At 36.6% G+C, this 16,818-nt stretch overlaps 1 long non-coding RNA gene across 1 annotated transcript; it reads left to right on the plus strand.

Annotated features, from left to right (window-relative positions):
* The first annotated feature begins 13,623 nt into the window (after nucleotides 1-13,623).
* LOC137038134 (uncharacterized) lies at nucleotides 13,624-16,231 on the plus strand. The gene is made up of 6 exons (XR_010897394.1): nucleotides 13,624-13,711; nucleotides 14,518-14,578; nucleotides 14,720-14,795; nucleotides 15,023-15,179; nucleotides 15,268-15,360; nucleotides 15,719-16,231. It is a non-coding gene; the product is annotated as an uncharacterized lncRNA (long non-coding RNA).
* The last annotated feature ends 587 nt before the right edge of the window (nucleotides 16,232-16,818 follow it).

Below are 16,818 nucleotides of genomic sequence, written 5' to 3' on the forward strand. Positions count from 1 at the left end.
CTCGAAAATTGGTTTAATAAATAGAAACTCTAAATATTATTGTATCTGAACCACATAAAAAAATGTGATAAATCATGAAAATAGCACAATTTGGCATGTTCCACTGCGTCATCACATATTAAACACACACAATTAACCAATATGCTTACAAAATATTTTAATAATATTTGAATAAAAGATTGTCAATTCTCAAAATGTTTATTGTATTAATTTGAATGAACTCAAATTTTTAAGGCAAACAGGTAACTGATTTTGAAATATTTTTTTAAATATTTATTTGTTTTGAACCCGCGCATGGGGGACGGGAGATCACACTCAGAGCCCAGCTTGCAGCTGCAGGCACTCGTTTAAACTGAGCTATGGTGAGCAATGTAAGTGTTTTCTTCTCAAATTAATTTCTATGAAAGTTAAGCTTGCAAAGGCATGACTGAAACGCGCCAGACTGAACTCGCGTTGTGAATGTATGCCGCGAGCGTATTCGCTCAGCTCTCATCACGAGAGCTCATTCAGCTTATTTATTTCACTCCTGCAGTTAGTGCTCAGTGCTGTGATACTCACGCGCTGACTAACTCATTATATTGAACAGACACGTTCAGTTTTTAATTGTAGTGTCTTCTCTAACTCAGTCACTGTAATCCAGTAGGTGGCTTTGGGATTGGCCTCACAGGGCAGTGAAGCATTCTGGGAATTGTAGTCTTTCATCTCCATGAGACAAAAATACATTTTCTGTCTTTTCTCAGTCTAGAAGGCACCAAATTCAAAAATACAGAAACAATTCTACTACATTGATGACCCAGTTTAAACACAGATTCATCTTTCCAGCTCTGAAGGACCCTTTTAATAGTTTTTTGAACACTGAGATTGAAATATATGATTCCACTTTCAGTGACTTTTGTACCAAATTCCAGTCATTAGGAGCAGCAAAACAAAAAGCTGAACGACCAAGCGGTTTTCTTTTTTGGGATAGTTAAAAGAATTTGATGAGAAGATCTTGTATATGTACTAATACGAGGTTTAAACAATTCTTGAAGATATTTTGGTAATAAACCTAACAGGGCTTTATAAGTGAAACATGCTAATGTATGTCCAATTTAAAAGGGAATAAAGCTTACGGTGATGTGTTATGTAAGGTGCATTGGTAATAAATCGAATGACTGTATGGTACAATACATCTAATTGTTCAAGAGTCCCTTTACGAGCATTTCTATAAACTATTGCTGCGTCCCAATTCGCCTACTTATATTACCACCTACGTCCTAAAAGTATGCACTCTTTTTGTGAAGAGAAGGTATATACTTTTGAGTGTGTAGCAGAAAAGTATGCAAGCTTCGGGACATACTACTTCGCCATCTTTAACGGACTCTGTCGCTTAGTTACGTGCATCCCGTCATCGTTTTTCTGCCCTGTCAATCATCGTCAGATTCGTCACAGTTCAAATCCTCCACATTCAGTTTAATCTCCTACCATTTCGGAGAGAAATGTAGCCGCTCGTTGATCTGTCATGAGTGGGTCTTTGTGGGTCAGAGACTCTCCTCATGTGTTTGCAGTTTAAATATAATGATGCATTTAAAAGTTAATGGCCAAACGTGTCATTAAAAAAAGTTCACAATGCTGCTGCAGGTGAAATATAATGTGGACAACACTGAATAAATATATTTTTGTCGGGTTAAATATTGATAGTTGGTCACTCAAACCCCTTTATCTAAACTTCTCTACTTAACCGTCGAACTCGCACATCCGTCATGTTTGTAGTTTTTTAACACTTTGTATCCGCGTTAGTAGTTCCAATCGAATCCTCGTCCAACTCGCAATGGGTTGTGGGCAATATCAGCCGTTAGAGTGCCCATCGATTCATACTTCGAATTCGAACCGGAAATAGTAAACCATCCGGGAATCTTTGGAATACTCTTTTCAACATACTACGATTTGGGACATACTAATTCTATTTTCGAATACTATTTAGGATGGATAGTATGCGAATTGGGATGCAGTGTATGTCTCCGTAGTCAAATAGCAGTAAGACTGTAGTTTCAACAAGATATTTCTTGGATGACTGAGTAAACAGTTCTACCAGAAAGACTCGGGGAGAAATATATAAACAATAGTGCATTTATTAACAGCTCAGCAAGCTGATAGTGTACAGAGCCATTTTGGCGTAGGCCCCGTCCGAAGAGCATAATCCGAGGGTCTCGGATCTGCAATTCCTGACTGAAGACGAGGGCAGGGGCGCAGACGACCCCCCGGCAGGGTATGGACAGGGCCATCCTGGTGGTGGTGGGGAGGATGGGGGTAATCGTCGCTTCAGTATCTGCGAACTCAAACATGTGTAAGTACAGAGCCTTTATACCGTGAGCATGAGAATATCATTGGATTAGAGTGAAGGCATTAAGTGACGTAGTAATTGAGTCTTCCCAGCAGAACTTATGCTAAAGCTTTCATATCTATTTCGATATGATACCAAGCCTTGATTTAACTTTTTTCTGAAGATTCATTATGTGACCAGTGAAATGTGATTGAGCTATCAATCCATATTCCAGCCTTAGCCCATTCAGAAGTACCAGTACTTATAGAAACCTATACATAGGAGCCTGACAAAAATGCTTATTTTAAAGGGAGGGGGGTGAAACACTCAGTTTTAGTCAATCTCATATTGAGTACCTATAGAGCAGTATTGCTCCTTCATGTCTCCTAAAAAAGACTAAAAGTCTTTAGTTTTCTTATATTTATAAAAGAAAGATAGGCTGTAATGAGTCTTTCAGGAAAAAAAAACAGGCGGAGATTAAGGGCGGAGCTAAAGAATCACGCACAGCTACTGTGTTGAAAGTGTCTGAAAGCTGTGACATCCTCAAACGTAGAAAAGAAAACGTTACCCTAAGTAAACCATGGCTATCAATCAGATTCAACTATATGATACAGAATCTGATCCGGAGGCTGAAATTGAACAGGAGCAGCAGCAACAGCAGGACGTATGTGGTACTGTAACTGTATTTGTTTAGCGCCAACATTTGTGTGTGTTTACTATTGGTTTATGAGGATTTGGTTTATGGACTATTGTATGTGACTAAACGCTAGCAGTAGCAAGCGGAACGGTTTTGCACGTCAGACTAGTGTTTACACAGAAAAATATGGAATAGTAGCGCATTTTGAATGAAAAAGTGGGCTTTGTGTAAACTAGGGGTTTAATATATTTAGGGTGGTTTTACAATAAACAAACAGACACCTATGGTGTTCAGCTAAGCAAATGTATTTAAACACACACCATACATCGCATGTCCCTTGATAAATTAACTATACACGATTGCATTGTTTACTGATGTGGTGTTAGCCAACAACATAGACATTTGAAGCAGTTTTACTCACCGCCTGCTTCCAAAGCACGACCGTGAACATTTATCGTTGGGACCACTTCATCAAAAACACACTTCTTTGGTGACATTGTTGATTTTGTGAAGTCTTGTGACTGTAGTGCAGCAGCTGGCCTTCCTAAAGCCGAGCAAAGCACGTTTATGGGCGTGCATTTGCTCTCTCGCTCTGGTCGCTCGTGCGCGCTCCCTTCCAGGAGAAAAGCCCATATGGTTCGTACAAGGAAATTCCGCCCCATTTGACGTCACACAGACCCATGCTTGAAAAAAAACCTTTCCGAAACTTGTGAGAAACCAGAAGGAGTATTTTTGACACAGAAATCCTCTGTCAAACTTATTTTTTTAAACTTTGTCCATGTTAAGGATGGGAATCCAAGTCTTTAACCATGCAAAAAGCTAGTATAAAACAACATTTCACCCCAATTCTTGAATTTGAATTGAATTTGAATTGAATTTGAACTGATGTCAAAAACAGGATGTAGAATTACAATTCGAATTTGAATTAAAGGTGCCATGTGAAAAAAATTGAGGTAATAATATCCAAAAAATGACCTACACGCATCAAAAGAATGAGAAGAAATAAGGGCGATGTGATGTCATAAAAATATATCAAGTTATAGTGCTGCAGAGATATCAACCTTAATTAGCAGTAGCATTACTAGCCCCGGCCCGACAGGTATCGTAATACCAGTCTCGGCCATGGGAGGCGGTATGCGGGCAACATAACCACCAGCCAACCTGGCGTACTTGAACCTGATGTCAATCGTGTGGAAAGTACAGCCCACTACTTCATTTCAGTTCAGGGAAGAGAGTGGATGGATGGCCGAAGCCCTTGGCCCCTTAAATGTATCTGATATGATAAAAATAGCTGTTTTTACCTGACCGGAAAAAGCGGAAGTGCGGGCGCCCGGCGACTGTGTCCCGTCCCGTCATAATAAAAGTCCCGGTACTCGCGAGCCATTTAGAATAGGCGCCCTCCAGTGGACGAAAAGTTGCATAGTGCACCTTTAAAGGAAGTAAAATTGAAATTCAAGAAAAAATTCTAAGATGTGTATATACATAGCCATCTTACCATAGCAGCTTCATCTGCACCTGTTGAGAGAATCTTCAGTGTTGCAGGAAAGATCTTCAGACCTGAATACTGCAGACTCAATGATAAAACATTTGAGCAGTGATTGAGAATTCGATGCATCAGTGTTGCTCAGTGAGTTTTGCATTGGAATTAATGATAACTGCATTTACAACAACTTTGTGTTATTTTATTAATTTGAAATTAAAATAACATTGGAACAAAACGAATAAGCGAAGGGAAACATCTGTTAATGTATAATGTTCATTTATGTTTGACATTTGAAAGAATTTCAAACTCCATTATGCAGAAGAACAGTAGAGCTTATGGTTAGGTTGTGATGTGAATAACTTCCAGTATTATGATAATTATTATGAAGAATGCTTTGTTTAATGAGCAATAACTTTGCCAATGCTAGTGCAATAACAAGTCTGTTCTTGTGCCAGCATCAAACAGACTATTAATTGAATAACATAACTGAAAGTCAAATATAAACAGGTCATTTCCATTTACTCTAATATATGTATTTTTTCTTTCAAAATCAACTTAAATTGAAAAAGCAAATTCAACTAATAAGATTAAATTCATCATAACAACTACTGAAATATGTCATTGTCACAACCGCACTTCCTGCACCATTAAATACGGACATGTATGCCACGCCCACTTGTTCACAATCACTAACTTCTGATCCACCTGCGCATCATCAGCAGAGCCACATATAAGCACGACAGTCACAAAAAATCATCCGCTGGTCTTGAACCGATCACCATCCTATGACTACCGCCTACTTACCGGTTGTGCTGCTTACCTGTCTTCGTCATCTTTGTTGTCTCCATCTTCATTATTTCCATCTTCATCATTGTCTTCATCTTTACCATCATCTCCACCTTATACAAGGAAAGTTCAGTCATCAGTCAGTTAAAGGGTTCACCCAAAAATGAAATTGATGTCATTGATGACTCTAATGTCATTCCACACACCTCCATTCATCGTCAGAACACAGTTTAAGATATTTGATATTTTAGTCCCAGAGCATATGCAGTCTATGCACACTATAATATCCAGAAAGCTAATAAAAACATAATCAAAGTAGTCCATATGTGACATCAGTTGGCTGATTAGAATCTCTTGAAGCATCGAAAATACATTTTGGTCCAAAAATAACAAAAACTACGATTTTATTCAGCACTGTCTTCTCCCTCGCATTTAAAAAAAAAAAAAACTCAAATAAAGATTCAAACGGCCATGAATCAGTGAATCGATCAATGATTCGGACAGCCAATTTCAGCCGATTTCAACAGTTGGGATCACATGTCAAACTGCTGAAATCACATGACATTGGTGATCTGAATCTTTATTTGAGGTTTGAAAACAAACGCGGAAGAGAAGACTGATGCTGAATAAAATCTTTATTTTTGGACCAAAATGTATTTTCGATGCTTCGAGATATTCTAATGAACCAACTGATGTCACATATGGACTACTTTGATGATGTTTTTATTCCCTTTTTGGACATGGACAGTGAAGTGTGCATAAACTGCATATGCTCTGGGACTAAAATATAAAATATCTTAAACTGTGTTCCGTTGATGAACGGAGGTCTTACGAGTCATTAATGACATAAATTTCATTTTTGGGTGAACTAACCCTTTAAGGTTTCTCTGTGTCAAGATATCATTCTTTGTTCTGCCTGTGTCCATTACCTGTTAATAAACTGTTTCACGTTACACTTACCTCTGTGTCCTCGTCTGTGTCTGATAGTAATATTGTTATCATCATTTTTTTTAAAGTAGATACTGTGTACTTTTTTCTTACAGTGTAGATACGTGTAATGAAATTGTGTTGTTAAATTACAAAATTAATGTAATTGTTGTATTACTGCACTGTAAAAAATTTGTGTTGGTTTTTATTGGTTTAACTTAAAAAAAGTAAGTAACCTGGTTGCCTTAAAATTTTGAGTTTATTGAAATTAAAAATTTGAGTTGATATAATGAAGGAAATTAGTTTAATAAATAGAAACTCCAAATATTTTTGTATCAGAACCATATAAAAAATGTGATAAATCATGAAAATAGCACAATTTGGCATGTTTCACTGCATCATCAGAAATATCACACACATAATTACCCAATATGCTTACAAAATCGTTTAATAATATTTTAATAAAGGTTGTCGAATCTCAAAAAATGTTCATTGTATTAACTCAAAATTTTTATTTCAATGAACTCAAAATTTTAAGGCAACCAGGTAACTTTTTTTCTAAATAATTTTTTACAGTGTGAGGTAAAATTTAATTAGTTACTAATCGTATTAAAAGGAAATTGCTTAAATTGCATTGATAAAGTAATCTAAACCACATTTATAATGGGTAACTTATAAAAATAAGCAATTACATTTCCAAAGTAACCTTCCTACACTGAGTGCATGTGAGATTCAACACATTCTTTCTGTTGTGAGTGTGGAATTGTTTTGAATTGTCATGAATTTAAATATACTTCCTGTAATTTCAATTCAACTTCCTGTAGGTCAATTTGAGTCGCTTCCAAATCATGAATTGAATGGAGGCCAATTCTGAATTTTGCACAAGCCTGAAAAACACCATTGCCAGCAATCAATTTTTGGTGAAGGGCTCTTAAAATGTGAAATGGACCATCTTGCCTTTATCTACTCATAAACAGAATGTCTCGCAATAAAAATATGTAGCAATAACACAAGCACACTACTTTGCCTCAGAGTTTCTCTACCTTGTCTGGAATTAGGAGCCACAGAATAGCATTCTCAGAAATGAAAGTACATGATATGATGCAGAGATTACCATTGGGACTGATGCACATACAGTAGGTGGATCAAATCGCGGTTTAATAAACCAATCTGCAGAGTAGGATGACTGAATGGAAAGGAAAAATGCCTGCTTCAGTGACCTTTAGCAGCGGGTCACGGCTACACCTTTTCTTTCATTATGAAGTGGCCTTTTAGGAGCACAGAGCTAGCTTTCCATGTGAAGCGATTATTTAGACCATTATTGCATTTTTCCACTTCAGTGTAATTCTGGACAAGTGCAGCTGGTTTCGTGTCAGTAAGCCTAATATATTTTTGCAGGAAGGGAAAGTTATTGGACAAGCCTTTGACCTTTCACTATCCCACTCTGAGTTTTCAAGATTACACAGACGTACAATTGTGCAGTCAGACATACAAATAATAAATAAAAAAATATGCTTTTTGTGACTTTGGCGCGAGTAATAAGAGAAAACGATGATGCACTGGTCATCTCGATATGAAGTATTTCCTCAAATATTTCTTATATTTCATCATTTTCTGACTAGAGCACATTTGCGGATGGTTGAGTCAGCTGTTTTTCTCCTATAGCTGTGCATCCTTAAGATAATTCAAATGTGTTTATAAGTCATGATTGTAAAAGCATTTTCCATACCTGGCCTGGTCTTCTCTTAGAGGATATTTTGTATCCAACCCCGCACACACACAATCACACACACACACACTCACACAAAAAAGGTGATTATAGTACAATCACAAAGCAGCAGAGCTTGTATTAGTGGATTTTTGCTTACCGTTGCTTTCCACGTCTGTGGTGGCATATCCGCTGTTTACTCACTTTACATCAACAGCAGATGGTGTGCAAATTCCTATTATTCTACAAACAATTTTGCGGTTAACAGCAAAAGGGTGGATACGTGAAGCGCAGACAGGGCTTGTGAACTTCATCGGATTGATGACTACATACTTCCACACTGATCTGTTCGATGGAACATGAAAGTCAAGGGAAAATTTCAACATTTCTTCAGGGATGTAGCGGCGTTTCCCCCGTCTCACATTCTTTGGAGCTTCACAGAGTGTTTCTGGAACCTTTTTTTTTTTTTTTTTTCAGTCAGTTTGTCAGAAGTCATCTCTATCTTTCTTCTGCCATAACCCTGACTGCCACAGTAGAAGGTGAGTCTAGAAGTCTCTCTCATGCTCTCGTTCTCTTTCTTCTCCCACACATGGTGGGTAGCAAAAGCAGCCGCTTACAAAATGAGCATTTATGACAGAGATTAATGTGTGTGCAGTGGGGGAAAGAGCAGAGCAGAGAGAATACACAACAGCAAATCCATTACTTTTCTCTTGATAAGCCTCTCTCTTCTCTCTCTCTTTCTGTCTCTCGCACATATTCTAGTGTATAGTGAGGTTATGGAGGTGGGGACAATGTTGCTCTGGATTATAGTACTCCCACATCATATCACAGACCTAATTGGATCTGAAAGGCCTTCCCTTTCCCCTCTCCCATCCGTTCCATTGTGTGCAATGAACATTGGGCTGACTATTGAAATATAGCAGCACTATAAAATTATATATATATATATATATATATATATATATATATATATATATATATATATATATATATATATATATATATATATATATATATAAAAGCTCTTTTAGTTCTAAGCTCTTTTATCTTTTTTTTTTCATTTTTACCAACAGAAATAGTAATCAAAATAGACAAGATGCAATATAAATTATAGCTTATGTATAAAAAAATACATTATACACATTACATAAGTGATTAAAATAAAATATAAAAAAATATATGTAAGATAAAAAAGATTAGAAATAATAAATGATAATGCTGTCATGTAGGCTCTCCATCTGCCCATCTTCCAGTCAAGTCATCTCTTCAGAAACTACATTTCCCAGCATCCCTCCTGTCCCTCACCTGCACTTACTTAGCTATCAGCATTCCAGTCTGCACCAGGATAAGAGCACTCCCCCTTACAGTCACACATGGGCTGCATCTGAAATTACATACTCTCTTGAGTAGCCACTTATTTTGAATAAGTAATTAGGCTACTTCATGACCACAAAACAAAAAAAACAAAAAAAAGTATATTCTATATAGTATGATTGTGTGTAGTATGAATGTCATCTGGATGTACTTGTCATTTATCCGGTTTGTTTATATGTTCTAAAACTGTTTTTATTTACTCACCTGTAATGCTCCATTTCATCCTCTGCAAAATAAACCCCTGTTTGTGTTCGCTAATCTGTCCTTGAGTCTGGTTTAACCTGGCAAATGCTCTTGCAATTACATACATTAAAAAAGGTGGAAAATATAAAAGAAATACAATGTAACAAATTAGCTCAAATGGGAAATATTAATAATTAATCATAGCTAATTAGTTACTGATGACTAATTAGCTACTATTTTAGCTCCCTCTTTTTTCTCTCTCTACATGCTACCTCTGGGTGATATTTTAAGGAAACATGGTGTATCATTTCATTTCTATGCGGACGATACCCAAATGTATATTCCAATTCAAAGGAACAATTCTACAGCTTTAAATCATATTCTTCTATGCTTAGAGGAGGTAAAATCATGGCTAGCCAAAAACTTCTTCTTTCTAAATGAAGACAAGACGGAGGTCATTGCATTTGGCCCAAATGAAAACTCTCAGTATATAATCCCTAATTTAAAGACTCTATCGCCTTTTAAATCTCCAGGAGTGCAGAACCTAGGTGTTCTAGTTGATCAGCATTTAAAATTTGACAAACAAATTTCGTCCGTAATCAGTTCAACTTTCTACCAGCTTCGTCTACTCTCAAAAATTAAAGGCTTTCTTACACCGGAAACTCTGGAAATGGCTGTTCACGCATTTATCACATCTAGGCTTGACCACTGCAATTCTTTATATTGCGGCATAGCAAGCTCTCAAATTGCTCGTTTACAGTTAATCCAAAATGCTGCGGCTAGACTTATTCATAAGTGTAACAAATATGACCATATTTCGCCGGTTCTTAAATCTTTACACTGGCTGCCGGTTCAACAGAGAATTGATTTTAAAATTGTAATGTTTGTTTTTAAATCTCTGCGTAATATCTCTCTGGTCTTGTTAACCCATACATTCCGTCCAGAAACTTAAGGTCGATCGTCCAGGCTCTGCTTGTAGTCCCTCGTGTTAGACTCAAGCGCAGAGGGGAGTGCGCATTTGCAGTGGCAGGGCTGCGACTCTGGAACAACCTGCCCTTAGAGATTAGAATGGCTAATACCCTGACAGTTTTTAAGTCTCTGTTAAAAACTTTCCTGTTTTCTCAAGCTTTTTGACTACTTTTGACTGTTTTGCACTGTCTGTTGTATGTTATCGCTTAACTTGACACTTTTAATTTATCACTTCTCTCTTATCATCTGATATTGAGTTTGTTACTCTATGCCTTTTGCTGTATTATGTTACCGCCTAAATTTGTACTGCATTTATCGCTCTTGTCGTTTCTTAGTCTGCTATTGTTCTGCCAATGCTGCTTTTCTAATTATTGTTATTTTTTGTCTGCTAATGCTATTTGATTCTTTGAATTTGTATTGCTTTTTCTTGTATTTTCTTTTGTTTTTGTTTAGTTTCTCTTTGGACTTTTATCTGGCTTTTTTTGTAAAGCACTTTGGTCAGTTGAGTGGCTGTTGTAAATGTGCTATATAAATAAATTGACCTTGACCTTGACCTTAATTAATTATAAATATTCGGATCAGTTAACTGAATTAATATTACAATCAATTAATCTGTTCGTTCAGCGAATACTCAGTACTGATTGTCTATCAACTCTTCAGAAAGGATACTTTCCGTGGCTACAGAAAAAGAACTCTTTCTTAAAATAACTTTTCGTAGCTTGATTGATAAGTGACTATTTATTTTTAACCGGGAATGACATCGTCATGTATATTCTTTCCATTTTAAATGTCTGTGGAGGAGCTGTGTCATATGAGCTATGTCATATGTGGTACCATTTGAAAGCTTAGAGTCTCTACTTTCTGGAGATATGCATCACTTGGGCATTTGTTTTACACAAAGTAATCTATTTAAACTAAATTACTCTGTTGCCATTTCCGCCTGGATTTGGCCTACCCGAATTGAAAAGCTTCCCATACACACATACAGTGTTCTAGGTTCAAAATGTTGGTGTCATTTTACAGGAAACCCTTTAAAGTTACATAAAACACTGCTAAAAGTGATAAGCATTTAAGTATGTGTTGTGTAAGCTGTTATAACCCCCCAAAAAATTAGGCACTTTTTGATTTTTACATATAAATTCATTTTTGAAAGTGTGTAACTCAGGCTCTGTGTGCTCTAGGACCCTGCAGACAGTTTGGGCTTTTTCCAGCATGTATAATTAATTTAATGACACTGGAATATTGCATTTATATCACTGTATATGGTGGTGGAGGGGGGTAGCAGGGTCGAGGGAGGGGGGGAACAGGAACAAAGGGGTTTGAACAAAGGGGTTTACAGCTTTTTATTTACAATGATTTTGTATATTGTACGCTACTTGCATTTGCATGAGCTGTTGAAGAGCATCTGGATATACAGTCGCAGGAGAAAGTCTTGATAGCTCGGTCTGACGGTGTTGCAGTTGCAATCGATTCCCTCCATGTTGAGAGAAGAAGCGACGGTGAACTTGCAGAGACTCTGTAATATTCAAAGAAGGCCCACATGGATTGATGTGTGCCAGCTGTGCCGGCAACACCAGGTGAGGTTTCACGCAAAACAGCATTCTGGAAATGAAGCCCGCCATCAAGCGATGGAGGGAACGTTGTGTTGGCTTTTAACTTCACGGGATGTCACACCATTGCATTTGGCTTAACTAATTGGGAGGTGAAATTCTCAGGCGGGAGAGTTTCTTTGTTTGAAAGGCTGACTCATTTGAATGATTGGAGTAAGTGATGAAAAATATCTGATAAATATAACACAAACAAACTGAAAAGCGAAAGTGATGTCCACCTAAGTGTGAGTCATTAAATTGTGTATATTTTGATAGGAGACACCAGCTAAATGGGCTAACATTAACATCATCAAGCATGCATAAAAATATACAATATAAAATGACAATATACAAACAGTAATGATATGCAAAATGTACTGGGGAAATCAATGTTCATTCATTAAACAGACTGTCTGTTGGTTATACTGTTTTCTCATTTGAGAACAATCAGCCCAAGTGTTTTTGAAGTGTATGAGTGGACAAAAGGGTGATAATTCACAGTGGGACACACAGACATCACAGAGTCTGCCTGCGTGAGTGATGGTGAAGACTGTGTTTGATCGGTCCAGTCGTTACAACATTAAATGAAACATTAATTGTAACACCTTTTTAGCTAATAGTATACATCTGTTATTAAGTAAAATGTATAATCACACACAAAAAAAGAAAATGTATTTATTGATTTCAGATTTTCATAAATTGTTTTTTTTTTCTTTTATCTAAATTGTATGTTGTACTTTTGTACTTTTTTAAATTATTTTTTTATAAACGCTAAAACTCTAGGCTAACTTTACCTAGGGTTACAATTAGATGGTGCGAGTGTTTTTGCATACAGGGTCTATGAGCAATTACCACTGTGCCCTTTAGCAGAACACCTAATCCCGGCTAGCTCCAGGGGAGCAGCACCTGTAATAGAATATACTGTAACGAGAGAAAAGCAACTGCTAAATAACAAGTAGCTGTTTGCTTTTAGTTATATCAATTTCAACACGAATGTGATGTTCATAATTGCTTTTATTTAATTACACATGTAGACTATAGCTGCAAGCATCAATTACAGGGCCAAGCACAGCCAATCTGTACAATGCTAAGATTCAATGAGACAGAGGTGCAACTTTAAAATTAGAATAAGTGGAGTTCACACACATCTTTGGAGTAAAAATAGCTTTTCTGAGAACCCCTTTTTTTTTACACCAACATTGTCAAATACACAAGGGTGTGATTCAAAACCAGTTGCAAAAATCTTAAATCATACTAAATCCGATAACGTTTATGAGGCTCGGTGTGAAGATCATATCGGCCAAACTGAGGTGAAATTGGACAAGATTTGTAGCGAAGGAAAAAAAGAAAAGGCTTCCATATACTCCCACAAGGAGAATACTAATGGATTACTAACAAAGCTGTGCATCAAAAAAAGTGTGCCAATTCGTTTTGGTACAAAAATACACTGAAAAAAGTGCAAAAGGCATGCCTTTACTCTAAAGAAGTTTTTATATTTGATCTAACTCAAAACATTTAATTTTCTGTCTGGTCATCAGTGTAATGTAAAAAAGTTTGGTTGATTTAAATTAAAAGTACGTCTTTTTAGTGTAAAGTAAATACATTTGTTTAAATTAAAGTAAAAATATTGGGTCCCATTGTCACGTGACTTCTAACGTCATCTGTAGTCGTGCGTGAGGATGTTCAACTTTCCGCCATCTTGTTACACCGCATGGATGAACTCGGCGTGGTAAAACGGGAATCAGGAAAATTGGTAAGTAATTTTAAACATATATGTTGGCGTATTATTAACATTATATGTGTATAATTTCATAAAATATTATGTTGTACTGTTGTTTTGGAGACATACGGTTAGTATACTAGTTTGTCAGCTCTAACACGGCTAGAAGGTTTACCTCATCACGATGTTAAACCAAGTGGAAATAAAATGATAATAATACAAGTAAATTGCTTGAGGTGAGATGGATTGATATTGATAGTATAAAGACTGTTTCGGGTATGCTGGAGTGCCACAGGGCGCTATGTATTATGCACGTGCTTTGGACGCTTTGTGTGGCCTTAGCGTTATGTTGTCTATTGATGATTTTTATTGATATATTATGAAGCTCGCGTTCGCAAGGTATTCGCTCTGCTTATTTGTATGGTCTCTCCTTTATGATTAATGTTAACACAATAACGTTAATGGTAGATGTTAGGTTAATGGTTTTTGGTGTTCTTTCCCTGACTGGAGCTGTCCCCGGAAATGTACCCGTTTTACAGCTCGTTCAAAATAACCCGCAGATATTGCACACACAAAAAAAAAGTTTTTATTATTATTCATAGATAATACCAAATTCGATTTTTTTGTGATATTTTGACCGCTCAATTAGTAAATGTCTGTACACTGTTTCCTGTTTCTATTTCAGAAATCTGGTCATCTTAACTTTACATGAAAGTGACATACTTATACGTCTTTAGTGACATATATTATCGTATCGCGTCGACCAGCATACCCGGTAAAGAAGTTGTCTGTTTACTTTTATGTGATACAGTTTGTTAATTTGTCTTTGTCTTTTGCAGGATGGGGTACTGCTGAACAACAGATAGAAAATGTTTTAAATAGTCCAGATACATGAAAAATGTAAGTAATTTTCACCTTTTAATTATTGCTTTGGAGGGTCAGTTTTGTCATTTTGTCTTTCTTCTCGTTTATGCTCTACCACAACATTCTCATTGGCAAGTAACTCAATGTGGAAATGCCTTATGCATTTTCCTTATGCAGACAAGAGATAGTGGAAAACCAACCTAGTGTTCAGGAACTGCAAGAAAGATGGCCAGCTCTGTTTCAACAAGAGGAGGTAAAATCATTTATTTTATTGAACATTTTTATAATGTAACTGACTAATTCAGAATTTTACCATAGTTTTTACCATGGGATTTTAGTATATAGTGTTTTTGAAAATGTCTTAGATGCCATAAAAATGCCTTTTGTTGTTTAATGCTTTGAGTGTATGTGTATTTTACTAGTTGTTGAAGTAAAATATTTTTTTTTCAGATGACTATTTTTTGTTTTGCTTTCTAACAGATTAATACCGAATTTTTGCGCATGACAACCCGACCTTTACAATCGAGATTTATGGCATCTTTGGACAGACAGAGCTCTGAGCTTCTCCAGGTTATTAGGAGCAAAGGTGGAGTCCTCCGTGAAAAAAACGAAGGACACTATTAAACTTATGGATCAGGTATTGGTTGCATGTGAACAAAATTGCTAGTGGCAATCAATGTAGTAGTGTTTTGGTCTAATAAAAATACATCTTGAATGTTTTGTAGAGTCTGAACATAGACATCAGAAAAGACAGCTGGCTGAAGTGCCTGATCATGTACCTTGGTGAAGATGCACACTGTCTGATCAAAGTATACCAGGTAATGTAGACAATGCAAACTACTAATATTTTCTCCAACCATGTTTGCCTTAAAGTGATATTTCACTACCAAATCAACACTTCCCCATGTTTGACTCGCCCCAAGGCATCCTAACTGAATATGGTTATATTCTTGAAAAACTATATGGGCAAAGAAATAAACTGTACAAATGTTATATTTATGCTGACCACAAACAAAGACATTTGAATGAAAGTTAGCAACAGACGTTTGGGCTCTACATTGACCTAGTAGGAAAGCTAACAAAATTTTGTACTACATTTTCAGATGAAGAGTGTTTTTTTTTGTGTGTGTGTTTTTTTTCCACAGTCCCTAAATTTCTGTTCTTGTATGTTTTTAGTCTGACCAGAGAGAGGAAATGGAGAGAGAATTTGAAAAGACAACAATGGCATTTTTGTGATGCGTGAAAGTGATGCTCAGTCGTGCAGTGGACATTTCCATTGTCATTGATGGTGTGGAAGTACTACACGAGTTGCCCTCTGTTGCATGTGCCTGCGCCATGATGTTTGGACTAATTTATGCACTGAACTTAATATCCTGAACCTGAAGGACTCAAATATACCTTTGAGGCCTTTCAAAAATTATCATGGACATTGAGATCAAGCAGATGAGCCGAAAGGTACAGAACCTCTCTTCAAAACTGCAATGATGTACATTTCTTTGAAAATGTTGTACTGTATAAAGCCTTTTAAACAAAGTTAACTGTACTACTGTTTACTAAATCTTTCTTTGATCTAGGCTAAGTTAAATAGTTTACCCAAACATTTAAATTCAGTTTACTCATCCTTAAAGGGCTAATTTACCTAAAAATGTAAATTCTGTCATTAATTCCTCTCCCTCATGTCGTTGGACACCCGTCAGACCTCCGCTCATCTTCACACACAGATGAAGATATTAGTGTTGAAATCCGATGGCTCAGAAAGGCCTTCACTGACACCAATGTCATTTCCTCTCTCAAGACCCATAAAGGCACTAAAGACGTCGTTACAAAGCCCATCTCACTACAGCGGCTCTACAATCATTTTATTACCAGAATAAAAAAATCTAAATAATGATTTGTATAGTGATGGCCGATTTAAAAAAACACAGCTTCCTGAAGCTTCAAAGCATTATGAATCAGTGTATTGAGTATCATATCAAACCGGCAATCCGAACCGCTGATTCGATATACTGATTCATAACGGTTCAAAGCTTTATAAAGCGGTGTTTTGAAATTGGCCCATCACTATTTAAGTTGTTATTTAGTTGTTGTTTTTTTTGCACTCAAAAACTATTCTCGTCGCTTCATAAAATGATTGTAGAGCCACTGTAGTGAGATGGGCTTTGTAACGACGTCTTTAGTGCCTTTATGGGTCTTGAGAGAGGAAATGACATTGGTGTCAATGAAGGCCTTTCTGAGCCATGGGATTACAACACTAATATCTTCATCTGTGTGTGAAG

The sequence above is a fragment of the Pseudorasbora parva genome, chromosome 13 (assembly GCF_024679245.1).
Source record: "Pseudorasbora parva isolate DD20220531a chromosome 13, ASM2467924v1, whole genome shotgun sequence".
Lineage (NCBI taxonomy): Eukaryota > Metazoa > Chordata > Actinopteri > Cypriniformes > Gobionidae > Pseudorasbora > Pseudorasbora parva.